Raw genomic sequence first — 12,036 nt, 5'->3', positions numbered from 1 at the left:
AAGTTTAATGCTTTTGAGAACACTGCAGGATATATCATGAAGGTGGCACTCATGGTGATAAAAGTAGTATCATAAAGTAACACGACTTAAAAGGGACTCTTGAATTTGCTGCTCTTCTTTGACTAATGGACATGCACACAAGAACACAGAATGATTGAAAATCAGCTGCGTTAAGTCTACAATGACAGCAGTATAGGAACTTTGACTGTTCTATGTATTAGCGAATTCACCTTACTTAAATAACTACAAAGATTTACAGTTTTCTTGGAATTTGGAATGAGCCACAACCGCGTAAAAAGGTAGGACAGAATATATATAACCTTTATATGACTAAAAAATATTAATTAAATTATATTTATTAAAAAATATTGAATGGCAAAAACATAACTACAATCATAGCACAATGACATACTTTCATTATTTGGCTTCTTGAAATCCCAGGAAAGCATATTTGTTCCATTTCTGTGAGTGTGAGTGAGTGAGTGAGTGTGTGTGTGTGTGTGTGTGTGTGTGTGTGTGCGTGCGTGCGTGCGTGCGTGCGTGCGTGCGTGCGTGTGTGTGTTTGTCTGTTTATATGTGTGAATAAAAAAAGGGGTAAATGGTAAGGTTTTTGTAAACTATCTTTGCGTCTCTTAATTGTGTTGTTAAGGCAATGGTGTATTATGGTTAATGTTAATATATATATATATATATATATATATATATATATATATATATATATATATATATATATATATATATATATATATATATATATATATATATATACATTTGTGCAAGACATTTTATAAAAATATATTGTAATAATAATATTGGTCCTTTAAACTTTTATCAAAGTTGTGATGACCAAATAAAACATCTTTGTATAACAAAGAAAAACTCTGTGATAAAAATATACATACAAAGATATAAGAAATCCTTCAAGAACAAAGTTGTATATGTGCATACCCAGAAGAGATAGATTCATAAAGAGTCAATATCTGGAAACAACTTTTTTAAGTAGAGCTTAACAGGATAGAAAAGTTGAAATAATTTATACTTAACCTTATTTGTAATTAAGTATTTAGATGACGAAGACCACACTTTCTTCCACAGAATGTTGACAAAATGGCCATTCCAGTAGGACACAATATATGGGAGAGATCTCATTCTGAAATAATTGTCTAATTCTCCTGTTCCGACCAGAAGAGTTAGATAAGAAACAGATATTCCCAATCATATTATCAAAGGGATGAGCTACAGACAAAGGGATCTAGCTGAGTCATTAAGAAGTGTTATGGCTCCATATGGAATGGCATCCATTACAATAGCAAACTCTCGTGGATTGACAGGTATATTATACATGTTCAAAAACTCTGAATAAGAATACAAGTGACCATCAGCACTAATTAATTGAGAGACCAAATTAACATTATTATTGACCCAATCTGGGAAAAACAAAGACTTATTTTTATAAAGAATATCACAGTTATTCCAAATAAAGTAACGGTCAGGGCTAAAAGTATGTTTATAAATCAGGTGCCAGGCCAAAAACACTTGTTTATGAAAGATTGAGAGTTTAAGCGGCAATTTAGTGATGTTGTAGTTACACAACAATAAGAAAGGGAGACCTCCCACCTTAGAGAAAACAAGATTGGGCAGAATATTCCAAAAGGAGTCAGGGTTAGTTAAATAATGTTTTAACAAATTTACCTTGAAAGTATTATTTAAGGAAGCAAAATCTACCACACAAATCGACCACCACATTCATATTTATTTATAACCACAGATCTTTTGACATAGTGCCTCTTATACTTCCACAAAAAGCCAAATAGCATTCTGTCAATGTCTGCACATACAGATTTATCCATGTATAAAGAGAGAGCGGGGTAAGTCATTCTTGAGATACCTCAGCTTTAGCAAGGAGGGTTTGTTCTCTCAGAGATAAATCTCTCTGCAACCAAGAATTGAATTTGCTATAAGCTTTTTCAATAACTAGGTCAAAGTTCAATATGCATCTGACTTTATCTTCCTTACATAAGGATACACCTAGATAGGTCACCTGTGACTTAACTGGAATACCATAAAGAGAGAGAGGAGGACAGGTTTTAATAGCTAACAACTCACATTTATCAATATTTAGATTTAAGCTGGAAGCTTTAGAGAAAAATGTTATGTGCTCAATGACAATCGGAATCTGTGATTCATCTTTTAAAAACAGGGCTGGCTAATAAGGATACGTTTGTTGGCAATAGTATTACCCTGCAGACTACTACTCGAAAGAAAGGAGGAAAGAAGTTGTGCAGCCAAAAGAAATAAATAAGGGGATACAGGGCAACCCTGACAAACTCCTCTAGGACAATTGAAATCTTGGTGAGGTACCCGATTTAAGGTTGATGGAACAGTTGGCATTATTGTTCTTATAATTTTACACAATGGATCAACAAATCAAAGCTTTTTAAGAGATAGAAAAATAAACTCATGTTCGAGAGAATCAAAAGCTTTGTAGAAATCTACAAAAAGAATAAAACTGTTATCATCGACTAATTCGGTACAGTCTAATTAATCTAGAACAAGTTGATATTATTTGCTATATGTCTTTATGGCATAAATCCTGATTGAGTCTCATCAATAACAGAACTCAGGACACATTTAAGTCTTTTGGCCAAAGCCCAAGCTAATATTTTATAATCATTATTAAGAAGACAAATAGGCTGCCAATTATCTATCAAAGAAGAATCTTTTTTAGGTTTAGTTACTATAGTTAGTAGCCCTTGTGTAAAACTGGGAGGCAGAGATTCTAGTTGAATACTATCCAAATACATCTCTATCATGAACGGTGCCAATTCTCAAGCAAAGCTTTTGTAAATCTCAGCCATTATGCCATCCGTTCCAGGAGACTTGTTATTCTTAAGGCCTTCAGTTATTTCAGTTACCTCCAGGAACTGGATTTGGACAGGCTACTGAGGCAGCCTAATGTCACATTGTTGCTAGGATACTAGTAACTGATTATCGCCATCTGGTGTCCACTAAATGCGTCTGCTTCATTCATTCAACCGAACCACAATGGTCTAATAATCTAGAACAAAATCAAGGATTTTGGCGATATCCAAGTGTATATTTAATAACTAAAATACTATTTTCTCGATAGAAATGTAATTAGAAGTGGGAAAATTTTAATAAAAACATACATTTATACACAAATTATCCATCAACTGCCTCTTCAGCCACCATTTTTTTTTTTCAGCTCAACTGCCGTGGATTCGGAGCACAGAGTGATTGGATTTCATAGGCAGCGAAGGATACATCTACGCTGCCTTCAAAAATCGATCAGATGAAGGTATCTCAGTTAACAGGATGTGATGCAAACATTAGATTCTGTCATGCCTCGATCCCTTCCTACCTCCGTATACAGCCTCCAGAGGCAGCATTTCCTGGTTTCTCCCACTGAACACGTTTACATCAGGGAGTCAGGAATTATGGAGGACAAAACATGCAAAAATAATAAATAAATACATAAATAAATAAACGTAATAATAAGGAAATAAATAAAGGGATAAATGTCTTGAAAAACAAATATAATTCGTTTTTAATGAAACGTATTCCTGAATTTATTTTTGTATGAATTTTTTTCCTTTATTTATTATTTTCTCTTTTTATTTTTATTCTTTAAAACTTTTTTTTATTCTTTTATTTGTTTTTATTATTATTATTTATTTATGCATTCATTTATTTTTATAATTATTTATCCCCACATGGATTTATTTCTATATTTAAATATTGCCACATTTATTTATTTTTGTATTTATTCTTAAATTTCTGTCTCTTGTATGATAATTATGTGGGCGGGTCCTGCTTACCATTGGCTTATTGTAGATTGAAGCGTGTGCTCGATTACTCTTGACTTGTTTTGATGTGACGTTACATATTGTGTAAACTATAGCTATTTTTGGGGCTATAAACTTAAGAGCTTCAGTCAATCCAAGATTTATTGGTTATACTACAATCACAAAATAAATGGGGAGCTGTTTCTTCAATAAATCCACAAAATGAGCAAGTTTCATAAATGATATGATTTAACCTTATGCTTTTCTTTTTTTCTGTGTATATAACTTCATATTTTGATGTCCGCAATTCCATACTATTGATTTCTGTTGTTATGATACTTCATTGTAAAAGATACAACCATGCTTAATTTCCCTGATCGTTTATGTATGTATGTATGTATAAGTCCATAGTTGTAGTATTTCATCTTTACTGTTAATTGACATTAACCCCATTTCAAAATGCGGCAATTGCTGCTGTTTTGCACAATATCCATTTGCGCCACCTGGCGGTCATTTCGCGAATGACTTGAAATGCGACTGGTTTATTTTTTTCTGCGGCGATAATAGGCATTTTGGTTGACTACTGTAGGTGTTTGCCAATGACTGTCTTGAAAGGCATCCTCAAAACTGTAGTGAGCAGGAGTATAGGGACGGCAAAAGTAACCTATATTGCGATGGAATGCAATATAAACTATAAGAAGGGCCTTCTCTCCATTCAGCCTTTTGTCTGATAACCACCGTGACAACTTCAATGCGTGAACATGTTTACATTTAGGCTATTTCAATAGATTTTTTCAGTCAGTGAAGCCAAATAATTGGGTGACAAATAGCATGCATATAGACTATTAATTTTACAGGCTAACAAATACAGTGTTTGGAAAACTCTTAATTTGAAAAACAATGAATGCATATCCTGCCAATCAGGTTTAGCCCCACCCACAGGGGAAAATCGGAATATCAAGTCGTTTTTCTGATTTCCGTGCAAGAACGGGAAAACCAAAAATCAAGTCATAATTTAGGCTAGTTTTTTCGTTTTTCAAAAAAACCGAAAAAAACGAAAAAAGGAGTTGTTTTCTCGTTTTTTCGTTTTTATATAGGGCCTATGAAAGCAAAAACAAATGAACGAACGATACCCGGACCTTTCTTAAAACTCATGCCAATACTCTTATACCGCTTTTTCATCATTTAGTTAATCTGTGTATTAGGCAATCAGTATTTCCTGCCATGTGGAAAACAGCCCAGATCACCCCGATTTTTAAGTCTGATGATCCTACTAATGTCTCCAATTACCGCAATTGCAATTCTTCCAACTATTTCCAAGTTACTTGAAAAAACATTATAGCTAATCAATTAATTAATCACCTTGAATACAATAACCTGCTCAGTGATTGTCAGCATGGCTTTTGACCATTGCGGTCAACAATGTCGGCTTTGCTGCTTTTTACTGAGCAGATACGGGCGTCTTTATATAAGGGTCAGGTCACTGGAGTCATATACATAGATTTTCGAAAAGCTTTTGATACAGTTAATCATCAAATTTTGTTAAATAAACTTCGTTCTTTTCATTTGTCCTTCTCTGCAATAGATATGTTTGCATCATATTTAAGTGACAGATCTCAGACTGTGAAGATCGGCTCAGTAACATCACAGTCACTACTATGTTCCATGGAGTTCCACAGGGCAGGATTTTAGGTCCTTTACTTTTCATTATGTACATTAATGATCTTCATTATGTTTTTAATTTTTCTAGTACTCTGTTATATGCTGATGACACTGTTATTTTTCTGTCTGGCTCAAACATTGACACAATTAATTACAAACTTAACACAGATTTACAGCATTTGCATAACTGGCTGCAAGATAACCATTTAACACTTAATATTAAGAAAACAGAATGTATGTATTTTTATTCATCTAGGAGACAGCTTTCTATATCCAATCCCATCACCTTCTCTAATCAAAAACTTTTAATCGTATCCACATATCAGTATCTGGGAGTCTCTCTTGACTCACATCTCACTTATCGTTACCATGTCCAAATTGTAACCAGAAAGCTAAACCAAAAGTTATTTGTTTATAATAAAATTAGACCATATTTGCTGCTTTCTGTTTCTAAAACATATCTTCATGCTATCATTATGTCCACTTTGTCATATTGCTTACCTGTTTGGTCACTCACAACAAATGAGATCCTTGAACCTGTAGCAAGACTCTATAATAGAGCTTATAAGATCCACAACAGGCTTCCAGGCTGGACTCACCACTGTGTTGCACTATCTTTGTGTAATGCCTTGACATTTCAGAATTATAAAATAAGCCATGGGATAAACTTGTATTATCAAATCTTAAATGGACGCACTTCTGCAGCATTTACTGCGTTGGTTCCAAAACTCAGCTCAAGGCTCGAACGCACTACAAGATCTGTTTCAAATGGACTTCTGCCTATACCGGCTTTTAGGAACTGCTATGGACAGAGATCTTTTTTTCATGTGCTTACCAAAGCCTGGAATGAAACTCCACAGCACATCAGAACAATAACATCAATAAGACTATTTAAAATAACATTTGCTCGCCATTTAATGGATAGGTATATTTGTGACCACTGAGATGGCTTCATGGCTTCCCTCTGATGCTTTCTCTTGGTTTGTGTGTTTGTTACTGTTTTGTTTTTGAGTTCTTTGTGTATGAGGTATTTATGTTCTGCAGAACAGGAACCTGCTGAAAATCAGTTTTATACTGAGTCAGGCCCGATTTTCTTTAATCTTTTCCTGTTTAAATATATAAATAAAATAAAAAAATAAAAAAAATAAATACATGTATAAATAAATAAATATATATGGGAATATTTAAATATGGAAATAAATATATGTGGGAATAAATAAATATAACAAATAAATTAATACATAAATTAAAAAAAAACATGCAAAATAAATGAATAAATAATTAAAAGTTAAAAAGAATAAAAATAAAGTTAAAAATAAATATAGAAAATAATAAAGGAATAAAGTCATACAATAATAAATTCAGGAATACATTTAACTAAAAACTAAATATATTTGTTTTATCAAGACATTTATTCCTTTATTTTTTTTATTATTACATTTATTTATTTATTATTTATGCAGGTTTGGGCCTCCATAAGGAATTGGCTGGTTAGCAGGTCCCTGTTAGCACCTGTTGGTAGAAGCTGGATCTACATCACCCGATGTCAAAAAGCATGTTTCTCCATAGACAGCCATTCAAAAGTAGCCATATATTATGACTAAATATTTTTTCTCCCAAGAACCATTTCAATTTAAATTATTTCATTACAATATTGAACATCGTCATCTGGTGACGGATTGTTTTTAAATGGCTCTTTAAAGCGTGAAATTGATTATAGCTCCATGGTTTACATATGCGCCCTCTCGAGAACGTTAACGGGAGAATACTGCGAATTTGGTTGCTTAGAAGACCTGGCTGGAGTCACTCAGCACACCCTGAATTCAAACTTGTGACTCCAGGGGTGGTAGTCAGCATCAATACTCGCTGAGCTACCCAGGCTCACAATATCGCTGATATCGATACAAATACGATACCTCTATTAAATATTTATGATTTTTTTATTTTTATAAAATGAGTAACTTTATTATTTATTATGGATACTACAGTAATGCTGTAGTACAACCATGGTTTATTGTATTAAGACCATGGTTACTGCCAAGAAGTTGGTCGATCCTAATGTATCGATACTTATTTGTAAAAATATCGATCCTCACACAAAAATACAGATTCTAAAAAATGTTAAACTAGGGATGCTATTATTTGGTCACCATGAACATGAACAATAATCATAAACCTCAAAGTTAAATAAAAGGATTAGGCTGTATTAGTAAATACTTGTGCAGGATGGGAACTATTTCTTCTTCCACTCATCTTAACATGCATGTTGAAAGACACAAGGAGACAAGCGCTTGTTCCATCACAAGGCTTGTTCAAACAAGAGGGATCAATGCCTTGAAGAGGTAATGATAGAAAATCAGAGAAACAGCTTCTGGAGTAAATTCACACTAAAATGACATATCTAAAGGTGACATTTCTTATGAGTTTATGTGTAAGTGTTGTTAACTGAAGTAAAAAAATGTTTTTACTGAAACCAGTCAAAAGTTTTTGATGTAGTAGTAACCATGGTTAACTGTGTGGTATCTATGGTTTAACTAAATACCATGGTTAAATTAGTTACTGAAGTGAAAACGACTCGGTTACTAGCGTAACCTCGGTTCCCTGAGAGGAGGGAACGAGTATTGCGTAAGTAGCTTACGCTATGGGAAAACTCCGTTTCTCGAGAAATATTGACGTCTTTATGTAAAACGCATTGCAGCTGCACAGCAGACAGCGATGAGCGAGGCAGCTCGGTCATTGGCTGTGCCGCGGCAACTGCTCGAACCAATGACGGGGCGACTCTGAACGCGCGACCAATGGGCGCGCGCCTCGCGTTCGCGCGCTCAGAGCCCGCCGAAATTAGCATAGGCAGGCTATATAATGGGCACCCCGTCATGCGAGTTCCTTTAGATTCAATCGACTGAAGCGAACTGACAAAGCACGGCAGCTTACGCAATACTCGTTTCCTCCTCTCAGGGAACCGAGGTTACGCTAGTAACCGAGTCGGTCCCTATCGAGAGGTCTCTCCTATTGCGTAAGTAGCTTACGCTATGGGAACACCATGTAAAACGCCGTGCGTGCTGACTTCGCTCTATAAAACCAGAGGCAGGTGCCTGAGCTTTAAAGCAAAGTGATTATTCCCCGAGCCGGCCAACGGCGAGCTATATACTGGGATATTACAGAGCGTCCTTGCCCAAGGCGGGGCGCTCTTTGTACAAACACAAGCACACATCTTATGTACTGAGCTTTTTATGTACTGGTATGCATAATAAATCCTCTAAGTCGGTCAGAGACGGACCTTATAAGGGAGGAGGTGATGCCCAGCATAAACACACTCTATTCCATTCTATAGTCAGGCTGATAGAATGTTGGAATGCAATGAGGGGACCTGTAGGTTATAAAACCTGATAAATGTCGAAGGCGAGGCCCAGCCTGCCGCCGCACAAATATCTTCAATGGGTATCCCACTCGACCACGCCCACGAGGAGGCCATGCTCCTCATAGAGAGAGCTCTGATGCCTAAGGGGCATTGAAGGCCCTTGGCTTCATAAGCCAGCGCTATAGCATCCACTATCCAGCGCGATATTCTTTGCTTTGAGACAGCGAGACCCTTAGTTCGGCCGCCAAAGCATAAAAATAATTGTTCCGTCTGTCTGAACAGGGCAGAACGTTCCAAATATACTCTAAGCGCCCTGACCGGGCAGAGTAAATTTGCGTCGCCTTCGTCTGCTGGGGACGATAACGCTGCCAGAGATATCACCTGTGCTCTGAAGGGTGTAGAGAGCACTTTAGGAATATACCCGTGCTTTGGCCTAAGGACAACTCTGCAGTCGTTAGGTCCAAATTCCAGGCAAGCAGCGCTTGATGACAGCGCATGCAGGTCGCCCACTCTTTTAACTGAAGCGAGCGCCAGCAAGAGCGCGGTTTGAGCGAGAACGGGGCACCCTTGAGTGTGTCCAGGACCGTGGCCAGGTCCCAGATCGGCACCGAAGGTGGGCGAGGAGGGTTCATCCTCCTAGCGCCTCTTAGGAAACGAACGATCAGATCGTTTTTCCCTAATGAATGTCCTTTATCAGGATTGTGTGACGCCGCTATGGCAGCCACATAGACTTAGAGCGTGGAGGGTGTGCGGCCCGCCTCCAGCAGCTCCTGCAAAAAGGCGAGTACACTTGGTATCTCGCACGTTTTGGGGTTCAAACTCTTGGTATCACACCAGTCACTGAACACTTTCCACTTTCGTGCATACAAGCGCCTCGTAGAGGGCGCTCGCGCCTCAGTAATGGTTCTCAAAACTCCACTGGGGAGGTTCTCGGGAACCCGTTGACGGGCCATGCATGGAGGGCCCACAGATCGGGCCGGGGATGAAGAATCATCCCGCTGGCCTGTCCGAGGAGGTCTTGCCTCAGCGGAATCGGCCATGGGGCAGATTGCATCATCTGTATCAGTTCTGGAAACCACGTCTGGTTTTTCCAGAGTGGGGCTACCAGGAGCACTGCACATTTCACCTCCCTGATCCGACTGATGACCTGAGGTAGCATCGCGATCGGGGAAAAGCATACAAGGGGCTGCTCGGTTAAACTTGGGCGAAGCGTCCGTGCTTTTGAGAAGAAGAGAGGGCAGTGCTGCGTTTTCCTTGGAGGCGAAGAGGTCGACCTCTGCCTCGCCAAAGGTTTGCCATAACCACTGAACCGTCAGAAGGTGGAGAGACCATTCTCCTGGGAGAACCTTGTCTCTGGATAGCATGTCCGCTCCTTGGTTCAGGACACCTGGCACGTGCGCTGCCCTTAGCGAGCGCAGGTGGTGTTGTGACCATAGGATGAGCTCCCTGGCCATAGAGTGCAGGGAGCTCGACCTGAGTCCACCTTGGCGATTTATATACGAAACTACCGTCATGTTGTCCGTTCGGACCAGGACGTGTTCGTTTTTTAGGTACGGAAACAGGGCTCTGAGAGCCAAGGCGACCGCTTTCATTTCCAGACAGTTTATGTGTAGGCGCTTTTCCGGGTTTGACCAAAACCCGGAGACAGGCCTGCCCTCGTAAAGGGCCCCCCATCCTATTTTGGAGGCATCTGTCATGATCATTTTTCTCCGCGTACTCACGCCCAGACTCACGCCAGGGCGTCAGGGCTTTTATACAGCCGTGATTCGCTCTGATCAAAAAGTGGCCTGAGCGCCACGCATGAGTGGGGACACGGCTCTTGAGCCAGCGCTGGAGAGGACGCATGTGCAACAATCCTAGCTGAAGTACAGCTGATGCCGAGGCCATGAGACCGAGCATTCTTTGAAATCGTTTGACGGGGGCGTGCGCGCCCGTTCTGAACGATGTTGCAAGGCGTCGAATAGAGAGCGCACGCTGTCATCTGCACTGAGTTTAGCACTATTCCCAGAAAAGAGATATTCTGGCTGGGGGATAGCACGCTCTTTGCAAAATTGATTCTCAGACCCAGGCATTCTAGATGGCTGATAATCCAAGATCTGTGCGTCATTAACTGGTCCTCTGATTGTGCTATGATTAGCCAATCGTCGAGGTAATTCAGTATTCGCACTCCCCGCTGTCTCAGGGGGGAAAGTGCCGCGTCCATACATTTCATGAATGTACGGGGGGCCAATGATAGGCCGAATGGTAGTACTGTCCCTCGAAAGTGAATCTCAGAAAGGGCCTGTGATGAGGCGCTATCGGAATGTGAAAGTAAGCGTCTTTCAAATCCACTGATAGAAACCAATCCCCGGGGCGAACTTGCTGAAAAGCGGGGTGGTCTGCGAGCGAACTGAAGTGAGTATCCGTGTTTTATTATGTTCAAAACCCATTTCGGCATGTCGGGGATTTTTTCCCAGGCTTCTGCTCGCACAGATATGGGCTGAATGCTGGCTGGGGGCGTGTCGCAGTGACGTATGGGCCCCATTGGCAAGTCGCTTTGTGCTAACACAGAGTCTACGGCTCTCAGAGGCGCAGGTGCGCGCTGAGCAGCCGTATTGAGTGCCGAGTGCAGGGGTGCGTGTGAGAGTACAGGCACGTGCGCTATCTCCGAGATGCTCACAGCATGAGTCGGAGAGATGCTTGAAACTGTATGAACAGTGTTTTGGGGTGGGGGTGCATACATCATAATAGGCACGCGCGCCACATTCATAAAGCTTTCCGCATTTAGCGGGAGTTTCTTTGCTCGCAGCATTGCATCTGTGATGCTTAGCGCATGAAATAGAGCTGTTTGAAACTGTATGGGTAGCTGTGTGTAGGGGTGCGTGCAGTACAGCAGGCACGCGCGCTACACTTATAGTATTTCCGCTTTTACTGGGGAAGTGTTTATAACTGTGGGAACAGTGCTTGTGTGTAGTGGTGCATACATGACAATAGGCACACAATCTACATTTTTGGGACATCCAGCCTGAACTGGGGAGGTATTTGGCACTGTTTGGACAGTATTGATATGTGGGAATGCGACTTTAGTGTGGACATGTGAACCCTTAGTGACACAGGCAGAAAATGACTCTTTTGTGATTTCTGTGTGTCGCCGTAAAACGGCGTTTGATTGCAGGTGAGCGAGTTTTATGACTGGCCCATTGACTGCTGTATAGACATTTCCAGCCGCCT

The sequence above is a fragment of the Xyrauchen texanus genome, chromosome 26 (genome assembly GCF_025860055.1).
Source record: "Xyrauchen texanus isolate HMW12.3.18 chromosome 26, RBS_HiC_50CHRs, whole genome shotgun sequence".
In the NCBI taxonomy this organism is placed as follows: domain Eukaryota; kingdom Metazoa; phylum Chordata; class Actinopteri; order Cypriniformes; family Catostomidae; genus Xyrauchen; species Xyrauchen texanus.
The sequence above is the reverse complement of the archived record's forward strand: the minus strand, read 5'-3'. Positions refer to the sequence as shown.